The sequence below is a fragment of the Hippopotamus amphibius genome, unplaced genomic scaffold (genome assembly GCF_030028045.1).
Source record: "Hippopotamus amphibius kiboko isolate mHipAmp2 unplaced genomic scaffold, mHipAmp2.hap2 scaffold_425, whole genome shotgun sequence".
Lineage (NCBI taxonomy): Eukaryota > Metazoa > Chordata > Mammalia > Artiodactyla > Hippopotamidae > Hippopotamus > Hippopotamus amphibius.
In genome coordinates, this window is record NW_026648535.1 from 25,019 (window position 1) to 45,476 (window position 20,458).

At 54.3% G+C, this 20,458-nt stretch overlaps 8 non-coding genes across 8 annotated transcripts; all 8 read left to right on the forward strand.

Moving 5' to 3' along the window:
• The first annotated feature begins 699 nt into the window (after nt 1-699).
• LOC130843513 (small nucleolar RNA SNORD115) lies at nt 700-780 on the forward strand. Its single transcript, XR_009051011.1, has one exon. It is a non-coding gene; the product is annotated as a small nucleolar RNA SNORD115 (small nucleolar RNA).
• Nucleotides 781-3,286: 2,506 nt separating this feature from the next.
• LOC130843514 (small nucleolar RNA SNORD115) lies at nt 3,287-3,367 on the forward strand. Its single transcript, XR_009051012.1, has one exon. It is a non-coding gene; the product is annotated as a small nucleolar RNA SNORD115 (small nucleolar RNA).
• A 2,506-nt stretch (nt 3,368-5,873) lies between these two features.
• Nucleotides 5,874-5,954, forward strand: LOC130843515 (small nucleolar RNA SNORD115). The gene has a single exon (XR_009051013.1). It is a non-coding gene; the product is annotated as a small nucleolar RNA SNORD115 (small nucleolar RNA).
• A 2,506-nt stretch (nt 5,955-8,460) lies between these two features.
• Nucleotides 8,461-8,541, forward strand: LOC130843516 (small nucleolar RNA SNORD115). Its single transcript, XR_009051014.1, has one exon. It is a non-coding gene; the product is annotated as a small nucleolar RNA SNORD115 (small nucleolar RNA).
• Nucleotides 8,542-11,047: 2,506 nt separating this feature from the next.
• Nucleotides 11,048-11,128, forward strand: LOC130843517 (small nucleolar RNA SNORD115). Its single transcript, XR_009051016.1, has one exon. It is a non-coding gene; the product is annotated as a small nucleolar RNA SNORD115 (small nucleolar RNA).
• A 2,506-nt stretch (nt 11,129-13,634) lies between these two features.
• Nucleotides 13,635-13,715, forward strand: LOC130843522 (small nucleolar RNA SNORD115). Its single transcript, XR_009051020.1, has one exon. It is a non-coding gene; the product is annotated as a small nucleolar RNA SNORD115 (small nucleolar RNA).
• Nucleotides 13,716-16,221: 2,506 nt separating this feature from the next.
• On the forward strand, nt 16,222-16,302 carry LOC130843519 (small nucleolar RNA SNORD115). The gene has a single exon (XR_009051017.1). It is a non-coding gene; the product is annotated as a small nucleolar RNA SNORD115 (small nucleolar RNA).
• A 2,506-nt stretch (nt 16,303-18,808) lies between these two features.
• On the forward strand, nt 18,809-18,889 carry LOC130843521 (small nucleolar RNA SNORD115). The gene has a single exon (XR_009051019.1). It is a non-coding gene; the product is annotated as a small nucleolar RNA SNORD115 (small nucleolar RNA).
• The last annotated feature ends 1,569 nt before the right edge of the window (nt 18,890-20,458 follow it).

Sequence of the window (20,458 nt, forward strand, 5' to 3'; positions counted from 1 at the left end):
GGGCCCAGAGGAATGTCTCCATTCCCCCCAGAAACACCCCCAGTGTTTTCCCCACCAAGCAGACCTGGTGCCAGGCCTTGTGCTGCCTGGAGGATCCATGAGGCTAGTCCTTCCCTGGGGAGACATATACGTACTGGTTATTTCATCTGCCCCTGACACAGTATTAAGGTACATAAGATGGCATTGATCCACCTGTCCACTCATGCCTTCATCTTTGTAAGTATGGATGGATGGAGGGAGTGAGCCAAGGACGAGGGTCAAAGGGGAGGGAGCTAGAGCATTCTGGAGGAAGGGAGGCAGGAAGGAAGCTATGTAGGGAGCTGTTTGTATGCGTTTCAGCTATGTGTTCCTGTCTCTGCGTGGAGGTACATTTGGGCCCTATGTTCCTGGATGTATTGCTGCAGGTATTTCTTGTAGCATCATTCGATGCATGAGCGTGTGGCACACACGTGCCCCAATGCATCTAGCATGGAGTTGGAGTTCTCACAGCTGTCCTTCTCACCTCTTGGCAGCCATCGTCCCCAGAGAAATGAAGATCTGTGTTTGGCCTATGTTCCCTAGGGCAATCACCATGAGCCTTGGCCCAGCACGTGGATTCGACAGAATGGCACATCCCTTCAGGCATCCTTCTTTCCAGGAAGCATCTGAGGTAAGCCTTCACATGTGGCAGGGCGCAGGTGAGTGAGGAGGGCCTCAGTTGGGTCGATGATGAGAACTCATATGGTCCTGAAGAGAGCTGATGACCAAAAAATCATGCTCAATAGGATTACGCTGAGGCCTAACAGAGGGATCCAGGGGCAGGATGGCCTGCATTGTTGGTCCATTGCAGAGCCCTGGGTGTGGGTGTGTGTGTGGGTTTGGGTGTGGGTGTTGGAGCAGCCTCTCGCTCGAGGAAATCCCTTGAGACTCCTCCCAGTGTAGATGGCTTCCACATATCCAAGATGTGTTGCCACCTTTGGTTTTCTATCCTGCTCCATAGTGCCAGGGCCCACATGTTCTGAAGCCATGGGTGGAGTCTTTCCTTAAGCCTTTCTGCTTTGAATTTTGTGTTTCAGGCCAAGCCTTGGAATGGACTCACCACAGCCAGAATGTTCCGCAGTGAGTGGCTCTTTTGGTTGCTACTGATAGGCCCCAGAGAATTTTGAACTATGGGCTGGCCGCCCTCACAGCAGGCAGTACAGGGTAGTCTTTTGGCAACCTCCTGCCTACCAAGGAGGAATGTCTGCTGCTGCCCCAAATTTATGGGCTCACATCTGGTGCACTCACATGCCTTCATTAGAGCTGTATTCTAGTCAGAGAGCACATCGAGGCAGTGTTTTCTTCCTTGGCCCCAGGCGGAACATCTCTAGAGACCTCTGTGCACCTAGCGCCAGAGTATGATCACCAACTGAGGGAATGGTCCCTTGTGGTGTGTGCTTTATGGCTTCCCAAAACCTGTCAGTAGGGAAGGCTCATGCCCCCTGCCTAGAGATGGTGAGAGGCAGGCAGGAGCCCATCCTCAGGTGCTTGGAGGCAGGATGCTGCTGGTTATTTCAAGGGCTGGAAGCCATGCCGTGGTCTTCAATGGGGTTGTGCCAGGACTCTGTGAGGGATCATGGTGCTTTGTTGGAGCCACTTGATCCGAATGGGGCCTCTGATGGGGTCTGCATGCATACACAGGACCATAGCTTCTCCTGGGTTGGTTGTCCTCTCCGGAAGCCACTGGTTTGTCAGAGAGCCCCCTCCAGAGGAGAAAAGGCTTCTGGGTGTCCATTCCCCCATGAAGGCTTTGCAGAGCCCTTGGGCATCCCGTTATCATGTCCATCGTGAGGCCCTGTTGACCTGAAGGGGAGGGGTGGTCCCGGGATGTGGGCTGAGGAGGGCGTAGCTGCATGGCTGTTGTTTGGTGGCCTTGCACGGGCCACAGTAGGGAATGCTGCCACAGAAGAAATTGGCCCTGTTTGGGAATCTCTGTGGTCCCCAAGGAGGAATGCTTGACATGGCTCCCCATCCACCAGATCGGAATGCGGGCCTTGAAATTCAACTCGATTGACCTGAAGTGTAGTAAGACTGACCATGGAGGCACCATTTCATGACGTGTTGCCCTGGGGAGCAACCACGCAGATCTCTGTGCATGTCGAGGCAGAGCACGAGGATGGACTGAGCTTATGGTCAGTTGTGGGGTGTGCTTGAGTGACTTCCAAGAAGTGTTGGTTGGGAGGATGTGGGGCCAGGCCTGGAGGTGGTGAGAGGCAACAAGGACCCTTCATCAGGGACTTGGCAGCTAGATGCTCTTGGCTCTTGTGAGAGCTGAAGGGCTGGTCCCTTGCTGGAATGGGGTTTCCCAGGTCTCTGTGAGGGATCATGGGCCCTCAGATAGGCCAGTTTTCTCAGACAGGCCCTTTCATGGGTTCTGCATACAGATACAGGCCTGTGGCATCTCTTGGGCTGGCCTTCCTCTACGGGAGCCACTGCCTACCAAGAGAGCTCCCTCCAGCTCCTGTGAATGTCCACTGTGTGGGACATAAAGGCCTCATTGTCTGGGTGTTGTGCACATGGACAAGCCGAGTGTGACATCGGCCAGCACACGCTTGCCCACACCAGGGTCGGGCCCAGAGGAATGTCTCCATTCCCCCCAGAAACACCCCCAGTGTTTTCCCCACCAAGCAGACCTGGTGCCAGGCCTTGTGCTGCCTGGAGGATCCATGAGGCTAGTCCTTCCCTGGGGAGACATATACGTACTGGTTATTTCATCTGCCCCTGACACAGTATTAAGGTACATAAGATGGCATTGATCCACCTGTCCACTCATGCCTTCATCTTTGTAAGTATGGATGGATGGAGGGAGTGAGCCAAGGACGAGGGTCAAAGGGGAGGGAGCTAGAGCATTCTGGAGGAAGGGAGGCAGGAAGGAAGCTATGTAGGGAGCTGTTTGTATGCGTTTCAGCTATGTGTTCCTGTCTCTGCGTGGAGGTACATTTGGGCCCTATGTTCCTGGATGTATTGCTGCAGGTATTTCTTGTAGCATCATTCGATGCATGAGCGTGTGGCACACACGTGCCCCAATGCATCTAGCATGGAGTTGGAGTTCTCACAGCTGTCCTTCTCACCTCTTGGCAGCCATCGTCCCCAGAGAAATGAAGATCTGTGTTTGGCCTATGTTCCCTAGGGCAATCACCATGAGCCTTGGCCCAGCACGTGGATTCGACAGAATGGCACATCCCTTCAGGCATCCTTCTTTCCAGGAAGCATCTGAGGTAAGCCTTCACATGTGGCAGGGCGCAGGTGAGTGAGGAGGGCCTCAGTTGGGTCGATGATGAGAACTCATATGGTCCTGAAGAGAGCTGATGACCAAAAAATCATGCTCAATAGGATTACGCTGAGGCCTAACAGAGGGATCCAGGGGCAGGATGGCCTGCATTGTTGGTCCATTGCAGAGCCCTGGGTGTGGGTGTGTGTGTGGGTTTGGGTGTGGGTGTTGGAGCAGCCTCTCGCTCGAGGAAATCCCTTGAGACTCCTCCCAGTGTAGATGGCTTCCACATATCCAAGATGTGTTGCCACCTTTGGTTTTCTATCCTGCTCCATAGTGCCAGGGCCCACATGTTCTGAAGCCATGGGTGGAGTCTTTCCTTAAGCCTTTCTGCTTTGAATTTTGTGTTTCAGGCCAAGCCTTGGAATGGACTCACCACAGCCAGAATGTTCCGCAGTGAGTGGCTCTTTTGGTTGCTACTGATAGGCCCCAGAGAATTTTGAACTATGGGCTGGCCGCCCTCACAGCAGGCAGTACAGGGTAGTCTTTTGGCAACCTCCTGCCTACCAAGGAGGAATGTCTGCTGCTGCCCCAAATTTATGGGCTCACATCTAGTGCACTCACATGCCTTCATTAGAGCTGTATTCTAGTCAGAGAGCACATCGAGGCAGTGTTTTCTTCCTTGGCCCCAGGCAGAACATCTCTAGAGACCTCTGTGCACCTAGCGCCAGAGTATGATCACCCACTGAGGGAATGGTCCCTTGTGGTGTGTGCTTTATGGCTTCCCAAAACCTGTCAGTAGGGAAGGCTCATACCCCCTGCCTAGAGATGGTGAGAGGCAGGCAGGAGCCCATCCTCAGGTGCTTGGAGGCAGGATGCTGCTGGTTATTTCAAGGGCTGGAAGCCATGCCGTGGTCTTCAATGGGGTTGTGCCAGGACTCTGTGAGGGATCATGGTGCTTTGTTGGAGCCACTTGATCCGAATGGGGCCTCTGATGGGGTCTGCATGCATACACAGGACCATAGCTTCTCCTGGGTTGGTCGTCCTCTCCGGAAGCCACTGGTTTGTCAGAGAGCCCCCTCCAGAGGAGAAAAGGCTTCTGGGTGTCCATTCCCCCATGAAGGCTTTGCAGAGCCCTTGGGCATCCCGTTATCATGTCCATCGTGAGGCCCTGTTGACCTGAAGGGGAGGGGTGGTGCCGGGATGTGGGCTGAGGAGGGCGTAGCTGCATGGCTGTTGTTTGGTGGCCTTGCACGGGCCACAGTAGGGAATGCTGCCACAGAAGAAATTGGCCCTGTTTGGGAATCTCTGTGGTCCCCAAGGAGGAATGCTTGACATGGCTCCCCATCCACCAGATCGGAATGCAGGCCTTGAAATTCAACTCGATTGACCTGAAGTGTAGTAAGACTGACCATGGAGGCACCATTTCATGACGTGTTGCCCTGGGGAGCAACCACGCAGATCTCTGTGCATGTCGAGGCAGAGCACGAGGATGGACTGAGCTTATGGTCAGTTGTGGGGTGTGCTTGAGTGACTTCCAAGAAGTGTTGGTTGGGAGGATGTGGGGCCAGGCCTGGAGGTGGTGAGAGGCAACAAGGACCCTTCATCAGGGACTTGGCAGCTAGATGCTCTTGGCTCTTGTGAGAGCTGAAGGGCTGGTCCCTTGCTGGAATGGGGTTTCCCAGGTCTCTGTGAGGGATCATGGGCCCTCAGATAGGCCAGTTTACTCAGACAGGCCCTTTCATGGGTTCTGCATACAGATACAGGCCTGTGGCATCTCTTGGGCTGGCCTTCCTCTACGGGAGCCACTGCCTACCAAGAGAGCTCCCTCCAGCTCCTGTGAATGTCCACTGTGTGGGACATAAAGGCCTCATTGTCTGGGTGTTGTGCACATGGACAAGCCGAGTGTGACATCGGCCAGCACACGCTTGCCCACACCAGGGTCGGGCCCAGAGGAATGTCTCCATTCCCCCCAGAAACACCCCCAGTGTTTTCCCCACCAAGCAGACCTGGTGCCAGGCCTTGTGCTGCCTGGAGGATCCATGAGGCTAGTCCTTCCCTGGGGAGACATATACGTACTGGTTATTTCATCTGCCCCTGACACAGTATTAAGGTACATAAGATGGCATTGATCCACCTGTCCACTCATGCCTTCATCTTTGTAAGTATGGATGGATGGAGGGAGTGAGCCAAGGACGAGGGTCAAAGGGGAGGGAGCTAGAGCATTCTGGAGGAAGGGAGGCAGGAAGGAAGCTATGTAGGGAGCTGTTTGTATGCGTTTCAGCTATGTGTTCCTGTCTCTGCGTGGAGGTACATTTGGGCCCTATGTTCCTGGATGTATTGCTGCAGGTATTTCTTGTAGCATCATTCGATGCATGAGCGTGTGGCACACACGTGCCCCAATGCATCTAGCATGGAGTTGGAGTTCTCACAGCTGTCCTTCTCACCTCTTGGCAGCCATCGTCCCCAGAGAAATGAAGATCTGTGTTTGGCCTATGTTCCCTAGGGCAATCACCATGAGCCTTGGCCCAGCACGTGGATTCGACAGAATGGCACATCCCTTCAGGCATCCTTCTTTCCAGGAAGCATCTGAGGTAAGCCTTCACATGTGGCAGGGCGCAGGTGAGTGAGGAGGGCCTCAGTTGGGTCGATGATGAGAACTCATATGGTCCTGAAGAGAGCTGATGACCAAAAAATCATGCTCAATAGGATTACGCTGAGGCCTAACAGAGGGATCCAGGGGCAGGATGGCCTGCATTGTTGGTCCATTGCAGAGCCCTGGGTGTGGGTGTGTGTGTGGGTTTGGGTGTGGGTGTTGGAGCAGCCTCTCGCTCGAGGAAATCCCTTGAGACTCCTCCCAGTGTAGATGGCTTCCACATATCCAAGATGTGTTGCCACCTTTGGTTTTCTATCCTGCTCCATAGTGCCAGGGCCCACATGTTCTGAAGCCATGGGTGGAGTCTTTCCTTAAGCCTTTCTGCTTTGAATTTTGTGTTTCAGGCCAAGCCTTGGAATGGACTCACCACAGCCAGAATGTTCCGCAGTGAGTGGCTCTTTTGGTTGCTACTGATAGGCCCCAGAGAATTTTGAACTATGGGCTGGCCGCCCTCACAGCAGGCAGTACAGGGTAGTCTTTTGGCAACCTCCTGCCTACCAAGGAGGAATGTCTGCTGCTGCCCCAAATTTATGGGCTCACATCTGGTGCACTCACATGCCTTCATTAGAGCTGTATTCTAGTCAGAGAGCACATCGAGGCAGTGTTTTCTTCCTTGGCCCCAGGCGGAACATCTCTAGAGACCTCTGTGCACCTAGCGCCAGAGTATGATCACCAACTGAGGGAATGGTCCCTTGTGGTGTGTGCTTTATGGCTTCCCAAAACCTGTCAGTAGGGAAGGCTCATGCCCCCTGCCTAGAGATGGTGAGAGGCAGGCAGGAGCCCATCCTCAGGTGCTTGGAGGCAGGATGCTGCTGGTTATTTCAAGGGCTGGAAGCCATGCCGTGGTCTTCAATGGGGTTGTGCCAGGACTCTGTGAGGGATCATGGTGCTTTGTTGGAGCCACTTGATCCGAATGGGGCCTCTGATGGGGTCTGCATGCATACACAGGACCATAGCTTCTCCTGGGTTGGTTGTCCTCTCCGGAAGCCACTGGTTTGTCAGAGAGCCCCCTCCAGAGGAGAAAAGGCTTCTGGGTGTCCATTCCCCCATGAAGGCTTTGCAGAGCCCTTGGGCATCCCGTTATCATGTCCATCGTGAGGCCCTGTTGACCTGAAGGGGAGGGGTGGTCCCGGGATGTGGGCTGAGGAGGGCGTAGCTGCATGGCTGTTGTTTGGTGGCCTTGCACGGGCCACAGTAGGGAATGCTGCCACAGAAGAAATTGGCCCTGTTTGGGAATCTCTGTGGTCCCCAAGGAGGAATGCTTGACATGGCTCCCCATCCACCAGATCGGAATGCGGGCCTTGAAATTCAACTCGATTGACCTGAAGTGTAGTAAGACTGACCATGGAGGCACCATTTCATGACGTGTTGCCCTGGGGAGCAACCACGCAGATCTCTGTGCATGTCGAGGCAGAGCACGAGGATGGACTGAGCTTATGGTCAGTTGTGGGGTGTGCTTGAGTGACTTCCAAGAAGTGTTGGTTGGGAGGATGTGGGGCCAGGCCTGGAGGTGGTGAGAGGCAACAAGGACCCTTCATCAGGGACTTGGCAGCTAGATGCTCTTGGCTCTTGTGAGAGCTGAAGGGCTGGTCCCTTGCTGGAATGGGGTTTCCCAGGTCTCTGTGAGGGATCATGGGCCCTCAGATAGGCCAGTTTTCTCAGACAGGCCCTTTCATGGGTTCTGCATACAGATACAGGCCTGTGGCATCTCTTGGGCTGGCCTTCCTCTACGGGAGCCACTGCCTACCAAGAGAGCTCCCTCCAGCTCCTGTGAATGTCCACTGTGTGGGACATAAAGGCCTCATTGTCTGGGTGTTGTGCACATGGACAAGCCGAGTGTGACATCGGCCAGCACACGCTTGCCCACACCAGGGTCGGGCCCAGAGGAATGTCTCCATTCCCCCCAGAAACACCCCCAGTGTTTTCCCCACCAAGCAGACCTGGTGCCAGGCCTTGTGCTGACTAGAGGATCCATGAGGCTAGTCCTTCCCTGGGGAGACATATACGTACTGGTTATTTCATCTGCCCCTGACACAGTATTAAGGTACATAAGATGGCATTGATCCACCTGTCCACTCATGCCTTCATCTTTGTAAGTATGGATGGATGGAGGGAGTGAGCCAAGGACGAGGGTCAAAGGGGAGGGAGCTAGAGCATTCTGGAGGAAGGGAGGCAGGAAGGAAGCTATGTAGGGAGCTGTTTGTATGCGTTTCAGCTATGTGTTCCTGTCTCTGCGTGGAGGTACATTTGGGCCCTATGTTCCTGGATGTATTGCTGCAGGTATTTCTTGTAGCATCATTCGATGCATGAGCGTGTGGCACACACGTGCCCCAATGCATCTAGCATGGAGTTGGAGTTCTCACAGCTGTCCTTCTCACCTCTTGGCAGCCATCGTCCCCAGAGAAATGAAGATCTGTGTTTGGCCTATGTTCCCTAGGGCAATCACCATGAGCCTTGGCCCAGCACGTGGATTCGACAGAATGGCACATCCCTTCAGGCATCCTTCTTTCCAGGAAGCATCTGAGGTAAGCCTTCACATGTGGCAGGGCGCAGGTGAGTGAGGAGGGCCTCAGTTGGGTCGATGATGAGAACTCATATGGTCCTGAAGAGAGCTGATGACCAAAAAATCATGCTCAATAGGATTACGCTGAGGCCTAACAGAGGGATCCAGGGGCAGGATGGCCTGCATTGTTGGTCCATTGCAGAGCCCTGGGTGTGGGTGTGTGTGTGGGTTTGGGTGTGGGTGTTGGAGCAGCCTCTCGCTCGAGGAAATCCCTTGAGACTCCTCCCAGTGTAGATGGCTTCCACATATCCAAGATGTGTTGCCACCTTTGGTTTTCTATCCTGCTCCATAGTGCCAGGGCCCACATGTTCTGAAGCCATGGGTGGAGTCTTTCCTTAAGCCTTTCTGCTTTGAATTTTGTGTTTCAGGCCAAGCCTTGGAATGGACTCACCACAGCCAGAATGTTCCGCAGTGAGTGGCTCTTTTGGTTGCTACTGATAGGCCCCAGAGAATTTTGAACTATGGGCTGGCCGCCCTCACAGCAGGCAGTACAGGGTAGTCTTTTGGCAACCTCCTGCCTACCAAGGAGGAATGTCTGCTGCTGCCCCATATTTATGGGCTCACATCTGGTGCACTCACATGCCTTCATTAGAGCTGTATTCTAGTCAGAGAGCACATCGAGGCAGTGTTTTCTTCCTTGGCCCCAGGCGGAACATCTCTAGAGACCTCTGTGAACCTAGCGCTAGAGTATGATCACCCACTGAGGGAATGGTCCCTTGTGGTGTGTGCTTTATGGCTTCCCAAAACCTGTCAGTAGGGAAGGCTCATGCCCCCTGCCTAGAGATGGTGAGAGGCAGGCAGGAGCCCATCCTCAGGTGCTTGGAGGCAGGATGCTGCTGGTTATTTCAAGGGCTGGAAGCCATGCCGTGGTCTTCAATGGGGTTGTGCCAGGACTCTGTGAGGGATCATGGTGCTTTGTTGGAGCCACTTGATCCGAATGGGGCCTCTGATGGGGTCTGCATGCATACACAGGACCATAGCTTCTCCTGGGTTGGTCGTCCTCTCCGGAAGCCACTGGTTTGTCAGAGAGCCCCCTCCAGAGGAGAAAAGGCTTCTGGGTGTCCATTCCCCCATGAAGGCTTTGCAGAGCCCTTGGGCATCCCGTTATCATGTCCATCGTGAGGCCCTGTTGACCTGAAGGGGAGGGGTGGTCCCGGGATGTGGGCTGAGGAGGGCGTAGCTGCATGGCTGTTGTTTGGTGGCCTTGCACGGGCCACAGTAGGGAATGCTGCCACAGAAGAAATTGGCCCTGTTTGGGAATCTCTGTGGTCCCCAAGGAGGAATGCTTGACATGGCTCCCCATCCACCAGATCGGAATGCGGGCCTTGAAATTCAACTCGATTGACCTGAAGTGTAGTAAGACTGACCATGGAGGCACCATTTCATGACGTGTTGCCCTGGGGAGCAACCACGCAGATCTCTGTGCATGTCGAGGCAGAGCACGAGGATGGACTGAGCTTATGGTCAGTTGTGGGGTGTGCTTGAGTGACTTCCAAGAAGTGTTGGTTGGGAGGATGTGGGGCCAGGCCTGGAGGTGGTGAGAGGCAACAAGGACCCTTCATCAGGGACTTGGCAGCTAGATGCTCTTGGCTCTTGTGAGAGCTGAAGGGCTGGTCCCTTGCTGGAATGGGGTTTCCCAGGTCTCTGTGAGGGATCATGGGCCCTCAGATAGGCCAGTTTTCTCAGACAGGCCCTTTCATGGGTTCTGCATACAGATACAGGCCTGTGGCATCTCTTGGGCTGGCCTTCCTCTACGGGAGCCACTGCCTACCAAGAGAGCTCCCTCCAGCTCCTGTGAATGTCCACTGTGTGGGACATAAAGGCCTCATTGTCTGGGTGTTGTGCACATGGACAAGCCGAGTGTGACATCGGCCAGCACACGCTTGCCCACACCAGGGTCGGGCCCAGAGGAATGTCTCCATTCCCCCCAGAAACACCCCCAGTGTTTTCCCCACCAAGCAGACCTGGTGCCAGGCCTTGTGCTGCCTGGAGGATCCATGAGGCTAGTCCTTCCCTGGGGAGACATATACGTACTGGTTATTTCATCTGCCCCTGACACAGTATTAAGGTACATAAGATGGCATTGATCCACCTGTCCACTCATGCCTTCATCTTTGTAAGTATGGATGGATGGAGGGAGTGAGCCAAGGACGAGGGTCAAAGGGGAGGGAGCTAGAGCATTCTGGAGGAAGGGAGGCAGGAAGGAAGCTATGTAGGGAGCTGTTTGTATGCGTTTCAGCTATGTGTTCCTGTCTCTGCGTGGAGGTACATTTGGGCCCTATGTTCCTGGATGTATTGCTGCAGGTATTTCTTGTAGCATCATTCGATGCATGAGCGTGTGGCACACACGTGCCCCAATGCATCTAGCATGGAGTTGGAGTTCTCACAGCTGTCCTTCTCACCTCTTGGCAGCCATCGTCCCCAGAGAAATGAAGATCTGTGTTTGGCCTATGTTCCCTAGGGCAATCACCATGAGCCTTGGCCCAGCACGTGGATTCGACAGAATGGCACATCCCTTCAGGCATCCTTCTTTCCAGGAAGCATCTGAGGTAAGCCTTCACATGTGGCAGGGCGCAGGTGAGTGAGGAGGGCCTCAGTTGGGTCGATGATGAGAACTCATATGGTCCTGAAGAGAGCTGATGACCAAAAAATCATGCTCAATAGGATTACGCTGAGGCCTAACAGAGGGATCCAGGGGCAGGATGGCCTGCGTTGTTGGTCCATTGCAGAGCCCTGGGTGTGGGTGTGTGTGTGGGTTTGGGTGTGGGTGTTGGAGCAGCCTCTCGCTCGAGGAAATCCCTTGAGACTCCTCCCAGTGTAGATGGCTTCCACATATCCAAGATGTGTTGCCACCTTTGGTTTTCTATCCTGCTCCATAGTGCCAGGGCCCACATGTTCTGAAGCCATGGGTGGAGTCTTTCCTTAAGCCTTTCTGCTTTGAATTTTGTGTTTCAGGCCAAGCCTTGGAATGGACTCACCACAGCCAGAATGTTCCGCAGTGAGTGGCTCTTTTGGTTGCTACTGATAGGCCCCAGAGAATTTTGAACTATGGGCTGGCCGCCCTCACAGCAGGCAGTACAGGGTAGTCTTTTGGCAACCTCCTGCCTACCAAGGAGGAATGTCTGCTGCTGCCCCAAATTTATGGGCTCACATCTGGTGCACTCACATGCCTTCATTAGAGCTGTATTCTAGTCAGAGAGCACATCGAGGCAGTGTTTTCTTCCTTGGCCCCAGGCGGAACATCTCTAGAGACCTCTGTGCACCTAGCGCCAGAGTATGATCACCCACTGAGGGAATGGTCCCTTGTGGTGTGTGCTTTATGGCTTCCCAAAACCTGTCAGTAGGGAAGGCTCATGCCCCCTGCCTAGAGATGGTGAGAGGCAGGCAGGAGCCCATCCTCAGGTGCTTGGAGGCAGGATGCTGCTGGTTATTTCAAGGGCTGGAAGCCATGCCGTGGTCTTCAATGGGGTTGTGCCAGGACTCTGTGAGGGATCATGGTGCTTTGTTGGAGCCACTTGATCCGAATGGGGCCTCTGATGGGGTCTGCATGCATACACAGGACCATAGCTTCTCCTGGGTTGGTCGTCCTCTCCGGAAGCCACTGGTTTGTCAGAGAGCCCCCTCCAGAGGAGAAAAGGCTTCTGGGTGTCCATTCCCCCATGAAGGCTTTGCAGAGCCCTTGGGCATCCCGTTATCATGTCCATCGTGAGGCCCTGTTGACCTGAAGGGGAGGGGTGGTCCCGGGATGTGGGCTGAGGAGGGCGTAGCTGCATGGCTGTTGTTTGGTGGCCTTGCACGGGCCACAGTAGGGAATGCTGCCACAGAAGAAATTGGCCCTGTTTGGGAATCTCTGTGGTCCCCAAGGAGGAATGCTTGACATGGCTCCCCATCCACCAGATCGGAATGCGGGCCTTGAAATTCAACTCGATTGACCTGAAGTGTAGTAAGACTGACCATGGAGGCACCATTTCATGACGTGTTGCCCTGGGGAGCAACCACGCAGATCTCTGTGCATGTCGAGGCAGAGCACGAGGATGGACTGAGCTTATGGTCAGTTGTGGGGTGTGCTTGAGTGACTTCCAAGAAGTGTTGGTTGGGAGGATGTGGGGCCAGGCCTGGAGGTGGTGAGAGGCAACAAGGACCCTTCATCAGGGACTTGGCAGCTAGATGCTCTTGGCTCTTGTGAGAGCTGAAGGGCTGGTCCCTTGCTGGAATGGGGTTTCCCAGGTCTCTGTGAGGGATCATGGGCCCTCAGATAGGCCAGTTTTCTCAGACAGGCCCTTTCATGGGTTCTGCATACAGATACAGGCCTGTGGCATCTCTTGGGCTGGCCTTCCTCTACGGGAGCCACTGCCTACCAAGAGAGCTCCCTCCAGCTCCTGTGAATGTCCACTGTGTGGGACATAAAGGCCTCATTGTCTGGGTGTTGTGCACATGGACAAGCCGAGTGTGACATCGGCCAGCACACGCTTGCCCACACCAGGGTCGGGCCCAGAGGAATGTCTCCATTCCCCCCAGAAACACCCCCAGTGTTTTCCCCACCAAGCAGACCTGGTGCCAGGCCTTGTGCTGCCTGGAGGATCCATGAGGCTAGTCCTTCCCTGGGGAGACATATACGTACTGGTTATTTCATCTGCCCCTGACACAGTATTAAGGTACATAAGATGGCATTGATCCACCTGTCCACTCATGCCTTCATCTTTGTAAGTATGGATGGATGGAGGGAGTGAGCCAAGGACGAGGGTCAAAGGGGAGGGAGCTAGAGCATTCTGGAGGAAGGGAGGCAGGAAGGAAGCTATGTAGGGAGCTGTTTGTATGCGTTTCAGCTATGTGTTCCTGTCTCTGCGTGGAGGTACATTTGGGCCCTATGTTCCTGGATGTATTGCTGCAGGTATTTCTTGTAGCATCATTCGATGCATGAGCGTGTGGCACACACGTGCCCCAATGCATCTAGCATGGAGTTGGAGTTCTCACAGCTGTCCTTCTCACCTCTTGGCAGCCATCGTCCCCAGAGAAATGAAGATCTGTGTTTGGCCTATGTTCCCTAGGGCAATCACCATGAGCCTTGGCCCAGCACGTGGATTCGACAGAATGGCACATCCCTTCAGGCATCCTTCTTTCCAGGAAGCATCTGAGGTAAGCCTTCACATGTGGCAGGGCGCAGGTGAGTGAGGAGGGCCTCAGTTGGGTCGATGATGAGAACTCATATGGTCCTGAAGAGAGCTGATGACCAAAAAATCATGCTCAATAGGATTATGCTGAGGCCTAACAGAGGGATCCAGGGGCAGGATGGCCTGCATTGTTGGTCCATTGCAGAGCCCTGGGTGTGGGTGTGTGTGTGGGTTTGGGTGTGGGTGTTGGAGCAGCCTCTCGCTCGAGGAAATCCCTTGAGACTCCTCCCAGTGTAGATGGCTTCCACATATCCAAGATGTGTTGCCACCTTTGGTTTTCTATCCTGCTCCATAGTGCCAGGGCCCACATGTTCTGAAGCCATGGGTGGAGTCTTTCCTTAAGCCTTTCTGCTTTGAATTTTGTGTTTCAGGCCAAGCCTTGGAATGGACTCACCACAGCCAGAATGTTCCGCAGTGAGTGGCTCTTTTGGTTGCTACTGATAGGCCCCAGAGAATTTTGAACTATGGGCTGGCCGCCCTCACAGCAGGCAGTACAGGGTAGTCTTTTGGCAACCTCCTGCCTACCAAGGAGGAATGTCTGCTGCTGCCCCAAATTTATGGGCTCACATCTGGTGCACTCACATGCCTTCATTAGAGCTGTATTCTAGTCAGAGAGCACATCGAGGCAGTGTTTTCTTCCTTGGCCCCAGGCGGAACATCTCTAGAGACCTCTGTGCACCTAGCGCCAGAGTATGATCACCAACTGAGGGAATGGTCCCTTGTGGTGTGTGCTTTATGGCTTCCCAAAACCTGTCAGTAGGGAAGGCTCATGCCCCCTGCCTAGAGATGGTGAGAGGCAGGCAGGAGCCCATCCTCAGGTGCTTGGAGGCAGGATGCTGCTGGTTATTTCAAGGGCTGGAAGCCATGCCGTGGTCTTCAATGGGGTTGTGCCAGGACTCTGTGAGGGATCATGGTGCTTTGTTGGAGCCACTTGATCCGAATGGGGCCTCTGATGGGGTCTGCATGCATACACAGGACCATAGCTTCTCCTGGGTTGGTCGTCCTCTCCGGAAGCCACTGGTTTGTCAGAGAGCCCCCTCCAGAGGAGAAAAGGCTTCTGGGTGTCCATTCCCCCATGAAGGCTTTGCAGAGCCCTTGGGCATCCCATTATCATGTCCATCGTGAGGCCCTGTTGACCTGAAGGGGAGGGGTGGTCCCGGGATGTGGGCTGAGGAGGGCGTAGCTGCATGGCTGTTGTTTGGTGGCCTTGCACGGGCCACAGTAGGGAATGCTGCCACAGAAGAAATTGGCCCTGTTTGGGAATCTCTGTGGTCCCCAAGGAGGAATGCTTGACATGGCTCCCCATCCACCAGATCGGAATGCAGGCCTTGAAATTCAACTCGATTGACCTGAAGTGTAGTAAGACTGACCATGGAGGCACCATTTCATGACGTGTTGCCCTGGGGAGCAACCACGCAGATCTCTGTGCATGTCGAGGCAGAGCACGAGGATGGACTGAGCTTATGGTCAGTTGTGGGGTGTGCTTGAGTGACTTCCAAGAAGTGTTGGTTGGGAGGATGTGGGGCCAGGCCTGGAGGTGGTGAGAGGCAACAAGGACCCTTCATCAGGGACTTGGCAGCTAGATGCTCTTGGCTCTTGTGAGAGCTGAAGGGCTGGTCCCTTGCTGGAATGGGGTTTCCCAGGTCTCTGTGAGGGATCATGGGCCCTCAGATAGGCCAGTTTTCTCAGACAGGCCCTTTCATGGGTTCTGCATACAGATACAGGCCTGTGGCATCTCTTGGGCTGGCCTTCCTCTACGGGAGCCACTGCCTACCAAGAGAGCTCCCTCCAGCTCCTGTGAATGTCCACTGTGTGGGACATAAAGGCCTCATTGTCTGGGTGTTGTGCACATGGACAAGCCGAGTGTGACATCGGCCAGCACACGCTTGCCCACACCAGGGTCAGGCCCAGAGGAATGTCTCCATTCCCCCCAGAAACACCCCCAGTGTTTTCCCCACCAAGCAGACCTGGTGCCAGGCCTTGTGCTGCCTGGAGGATCCATGAGGCTAGTCCTTCCCTGGGGAGACATATACGTACTGGTTATTTCATCTGCCCCTGACACAGTATTAAGGTACATAAGATGGCATTGATCCACCTGTCCACTCATGCCTTCATCTTTGTAAGTATGGATGGATGGAGGGAGTGAGCCAAGGACGAGGGTCAAAGGGGAGGGAGCTAGAGCATTCTGGAGGAAGGGAGGCAGGAAGGAAGCTATGTAGGGAGCTGTTTGTATGCGTTTCAGCTATGTGTTCCTGTCTCTGCGTGGAGGTACATTTGGGCCCTATGTTCCTGGATGTATTGCTGCAGGTATTTCTTGTAGCATCATTCGATGCATGAGCGTGTGGCACACACGTGCCCCAATGCATCTAGCATGGAGTTGGAGTTCTCACAGCTGTCCTTCTCACCTCTTGGCAGCCATCGTCCCCAGAGAAATGAAGATCTGTGTTTGGCCTATGTTCCCTAGGGCAATCACCATGAGCCTTGGCCCAGCACGTGGATTCGACAGAATGGCACATCCCTTCAGGCATCCTTCTTTCCAGGAAGCATCTGAGGTAAGCCTTCACATGTGGCAGGGCACAGGTGAGTGAGGAGGGCCTCAGTTGGGTCGATGATGAGAACTCATATGGTCCTGAAGAGAGCTGATGACCAAAAAATCATGCTCAATAGGATTACGCTGAGGCCTAACAGAGGGATCCAGGGGCAGGATGGCCTGCATTTTTGGTCCATTGCAGAGCCCTGGGTGTGGGTGTGTGTGTGGGTTTGGGTGTGGGTGTTGGAGCAGCCTCTCGCTCGAGGAAATCCCTTGAGACTCCTCCCAGTGTAGATGGCTTCCACATATCCAAGATGTGTTGCCACCTTTGGTTTTCTATCCTGCTCCATAGTGCCAGGGCCCACATGTTCTGAAGCCATGGGTGGAGTCTTTCCTTAAGCCTTTCTGCTTTGAATTTTGTGTTTCAGGCCAAGCCTTGGAATGGACTCACCACAGCCAGAATGTTCCGCAGTGAGTGGCTCTTTTGGTTGCTACTGATAGGCCCCAGAGAATTTTGAACTATGGGCTGGCCGCCCTCACAGCAGGCAGTACAGGGTAGTCTTTTGGCAACCTCCTGCCTACCAAGGAGGAATGTCTGCTGCTGCCCCAAATTTATGGGCTCACATCTGGTGCACTCACATGCCTTCATTAGAGCTGTATTCTAGTCAGAGAGCACATCGAGGCAGTGTTTTCTTCCTTGGCCCCAGGCAGAACATCTCTAGAGACCTCTGTGCACCTAGCGCCAGAGTATGATCACCCACTGAGGGAATGGTCCCTTGTGGTGTGTGCTTTATGGCTTCCCAAAACCTGTCAGTAGGGAAGGCTCATGCCCCCTGCCTAGAGATGGTGAGAGGCAGGCAGGAGCCCATCCTCAGGTGCTTGGAGGCAGGATGCTGCTGGTTATTTCAAGGGCTGGAAGCCATGCCGTGGTCTTCAATGGGGTTGTGCCAGGACTCTGTGAGGGATCATGGTGCTTTGTTGGAGCCACTTGATCCGAATGGGGCCTCTGATGGGGTCTGCATGCATACACAGGACCATAGCTTCTCCTGGGTTGGTCGTCCTCTCCGGAAGCCACTGGTTTGTCAGAGAGCCCCCTCCAGAGGAGAAAAGGCTTCTGGGTGTCCATTCCCCCATGAAGGCTTTGCAGAGCCCTTGGGCATCCCGTTATCATGTCCATCGTGAGGCCCTGTTGACCTGAAGGGGAGGGGTGGTCCCGGGATGTGGGCTGAGGAGGGCGTAGCTGCATGGCTGTTGTTTGGTGGCCTTGCACGGGCCACAGTAGGGAATGCTGCCACAGAAGAAATTGGCCCTGTTTGGGAATCTCTGTGGTCCCCAAGGAGGAATGCTTGACATGGCTCCCCATCCACCAGATCGGAATGCAGGCCTTGAAATTCAACTCGATTGACCTGAAGTGTAGTAAGACTGACCATGGAGGCACCATTTCATGACGTGTTGCCCTGGGGAGCAACCACGCAGATCTCTGTGCATGTCGAGGCAGAGCACGAGGATGGACTGAGCTTATGGTCAGTTGTGGGGTGTGCTTGAGTGACTTCCAAGAAGTGTTGGTTGGGAGGATGTGGGGCCAGGCCTGGAGGTGGTGAGAGGCAACAAGGACCCTTCATCAGGGACTTGGCAGCTAGATGCTCTTGGCTCTTGTGAGAGCTGAAGGGCTGGTCCCTTGCTGGAATGGGGTTTCCCAGGTCTCTGTGAGGGATCATGGGCCCTCAGATAGGCCAGTTTACTCAGACAGGCCCTTTCATGGGTTCTGCATACAGATACAGGCCTGTGGCATCTCTTGGGCTGGCCTTCCTCTACGGGAGCCACTGCCTACCAAGAGAGCTCCCTCCAGCTCCTGTGAATGTCCACTGTGTGGGACATAAAGGCCTCATTGTCTGGGTGTTGTGCACATGGACAAGCCGAGTGTGACATCGGCCAGCACACGCTTGCCCACACCAGGGTCGGGCCCAGAGGAATGTCTCCATTCCCCCCAGAAACACCCCCAGTGTTTTCCCCACCAAGCAGACCTGGTGCCAGGCCTTGTGCTGCCTGGAGGATCCATGAGGCTAGTCCTTCCCTGGGGAGACATATACGTACTGGTTATTTCATCTGCCCCTGACACAGTATTAAGGTACATAAGATGGCATTGATCCACCTGTCCACTCATGCCTTCATCTTTGTAAGTATGGATGGATGGAGGGAGTGAGCCAAGGACGAGGGTCAAAGGGGAGGGAGCTAGAGCATTCTGGAGGAAGGGAGGCAGGAAGGAAGCTATGTAGGGAGCTGTTTGTATGCGTTTCAGCTATGTGTTCCTGTCTCTGCGTGGAGGTACATTTGGGCCCTATGTTCCTGGATGTATTGCTGCAGGTATTTCTTGTAGCATCATTCGATGCATGAGCGTGTGGCACACACGTGCCCCAATGCATCTAGCATGGAGTTGGAGTTCTCACAGCTGTCCTTCTCACCTCTTGGCAGCCATCGTCCCCAGAGAAATGAAGATCTGTGTTTGGCCTATGTTCCCTAGGGCAATCACCATGAGCCTTGGCCCAGCACGTGGATTCGACAGAATGGCACATCCCTTCAGGCATCCTTCTTTCCAGGAAGCATCTGAGGTAAGCCTTCACATGTGGCAGGGCGCAGGTGAGTGAGGAGGGCCTCAGTTGGGTCGATGATGAGAACTCATATGGTCCTGAAGAGAGCTGATGACCAAAAAATCATGCTCAATAGGATTACGCTGAGGCCTAACAGAGGGATCCAGGGGCAGGATGGCCTGCATTGTTGGTCCATTGCAGAGCCCTGGGTGTGGGTGTGTGTGTGGGTTTGGGTGTGGGTGTTGGAGCAGCCTCTCGCTCGAGGAAATCCCTTGAGACTCCTCCCAGTGTAGATGGCTTCCACATATCCAAGATGTGTTGCCACCTTTGGTTTTCTATCCTGCTCCATAGTGCCAGGGCCCACATGTTCTGAAGCCATGGGTGGAGTCTTTCCTTAAGCCTTTCTGCTTTGAATTTTGTGTTTCAGGCCAAGCCTTGGAATGGACTCACCACAGCCAGAATGTTCCGCAGTGAGTGGCTCTTTTGGTTGCTACTGATAGGCCCCAGAGAATTTTGAACTATGGGCTGGCCGCCCTCACAGCAGGCAGTACAGGGTAGTCTTTTGGCAACCTCCTGCCTACCAAGGAGGAATGTCTGCTGCTGCCCCATATTTATGGGCTCACATCTGGTGCACTCACATGCCTTCATTAGAGCTGTATTCTAGTCAGAGAGCACATCGAGGCAGTGTTTTCTTCCTTGGCCCCAGGCGGAACATCTCTAGAGACCTCTGTGCACCTAGCGCTAGAGTATGATCACCCACTGAGGGAATGGTCCCTTGTGGTGTGTGCTTTATGGCTTCCCAAAACCTGTCAGTAGGGAAGGCTCATGCCCCCTGCCTAGAGATGGTGAGAGGCAGGCAGGAGCCCATCCTCAGGTGCTTGGAGGCAGGATGCTGCTGGTTATTTCAAGGGCTGGAAGCCATGCCGTGGTCTTCAATGGGGTTGTGCCAGGACTCTGTGAGGGATCATGGTGCTTTGTTGGAGCCACTTGATCCGAATGGGGCCTCTGATGGGGTCTGCATGCATACACAGGACCATAGCTTCTCCTGGGTTGGTCGTCCTCTCCGGAAGCCACTGGTTTGTCAGAGAGCCCCCTCCAGAGGAGAAAAGGCTTCTGGGTGTCCATTCCCCCATGAAGGCTTTGCAGAGCCCTTGGGCATCCCGTTATCATGTCCATCGTGAGGCCCTGTTGACCTGAAGGGGAGGGGTGGTCCCGGGATGTGGGCTGAGGAGGGCGTAGCTGCATGGCTGTTGTTTGGTGGCCTTGCACGGGCCACAGTAGGGAATGCTGCCACAGAAGAAATTGGCCCTGTTTGGGAATCTCTGTGGTCCCCAAGGAGGAATGCTTGACATGGCTCCCCATCCACCAGATCGGAATGCGGGCCTTGAAATTCAACTCGATTGACCTGAAGTGTAGTAAGACTGACCATGGAGGCACCATTTCATGACGTGTTGCCCTGGGGAGCAACCACGCAGATCTCTGTGCATGTCGAGGCAGAGCACGAGGATGGACTGAGCTTATGGTCAGTTGTGGGGTGTGCTTGAGTGACTTCCAAGAAGTGTTGGTTGGGAGGATGTGGGGCCAGGCCTGGAGGTGGTGAGAGGCAACAAGGACCCTTCATCAGGGACTTGGCAGCTAGATGCTCTTGGCTCTTGTGAGAGCTGAAGGGCTGGTCCCTTGCTGGAATGGGGTTTCCCAGGTCTCTGTGAGGGATCATGGGC